The 1,183-nt window shown below is 43.3% G+C and overlaps 1 non-coding gene across 1 annotated transcript; it reads right to left on the reverse strand.

Annotated features, from left to right (window-relative positions):
- Window positions 1–1,079: 1,079 nt before the first annotated feature.
- On the reverse strand, window positions 1,080–1,183 carry LOC147514827 (small nucleolar RNA R71). The gene has a single exon (XR_015214567.1). It is a non-coding gene; the product is annotated as a small nucleolar RNA R71 (small nucleolar RNA).

Here is a 1,183-nt window from a genome sequence, read left to right on the forward strand (position 1 = left end):
TTTAGCATTGGTTTCATAGTATAATTATTCATTTTTAAGTCCCATTAAACCTACCCACCCTTGTTTGATTCATACTGTGGTTGTCCGTTTCAGCACTTAAATTTTCCTCACGAAAATACACGGAGCGCACCTACACCCAAATAGAGCGCTACATGCGCTTAAACGCCTGGAAATTCATTTTTATGCGGGCGCACCTCAAGCTCATCATACAGAGCCACCCGCGCCAAACATCGACATCGGACAAGTCCCCGGCGCACTCGCCCAAAACGCGCCACCGCCCCAAAGACTGAACTCGAAGTTGTCTGGAAACTTTTTGGTGCTTCAAACAGAGCGAGCTGCGCTCTACTCGCTGAAATTGCCCGATTTCCTCAGGTTTGTTTCAAACTTTCCATTTCTTCAAGTTTTCAGTGTTCTAACTTGTTATACACACCGAAAGCACGTAAAACAAGACGATATTTGTAAGCGAAGCAAGGAGGCATTCAGGTACTCTTTTCTTCCACACCTCGCATCTCCAGTTAGAGGTTTATACTAGTATATCAAGATTGTTTGGAGTGTTGTCATGTTTAGACTTACCCTTGCATGAGATTGAGGTCTGGTCGGAGAAAAACACCGAACGTAATTAACCGTCAACGTCAACAAACACGTCAATTTAGTATACCAATCACTACACCTCTAGCTACTATTCCACACCACACCTGACATAATGGCTGAAGAAAGAGAGACTCCTCTCTCCGACTTTTACAAAGCCTTGAGCGATAGCCCTAAATCTTGCATTGTTCTAGCAGACCCGATTGGGGGGATTTTCGAATCCCCCAAACATATTTAATTTGTTACCCGTTTTCATGGTTTAGACCATGAAAAACCTTATCGGCTACACGCGTAGGATTGAACAAGTCCTTACAATATTTCACCATCCTACGGTTGGTGCGGAACAAATTAAACTGAGGGTATTTCCCTTCACCTTAGCCGATAAGGCGGCGTATTGGTTAACTGCCCAAGCGCCTAATTCTGTGGACTCGTGGGCTAAACTTGTTCAGCTATTTATGGAACTTTTTAACCCACCCTTAAAGACGGATGAGATGCTTTACAAGATTCATTTCTTTTGACAAAATCCTCATGAATCATTTTCAGAGGCTTGGAATCGTTTCACCGATCTCCTTATAGAATGTCCACATCATAACCT

This window comes from Coptis chinensis, chromosome 2 (assembly GCF_015680905.1).
Source record: "Coptis chinensis isolate HL-2020 chromosome 2, ASM1568090v1, whole genome shotgun sequence".
Classification (NCBI taxonomy): domain Eukaryota; kingdom Viridiplantae; phylum Streptophyta; class Magnoliopsida; order Ranunculales; family Ranunculaceae; genus Coptis; species Coptis chinensis.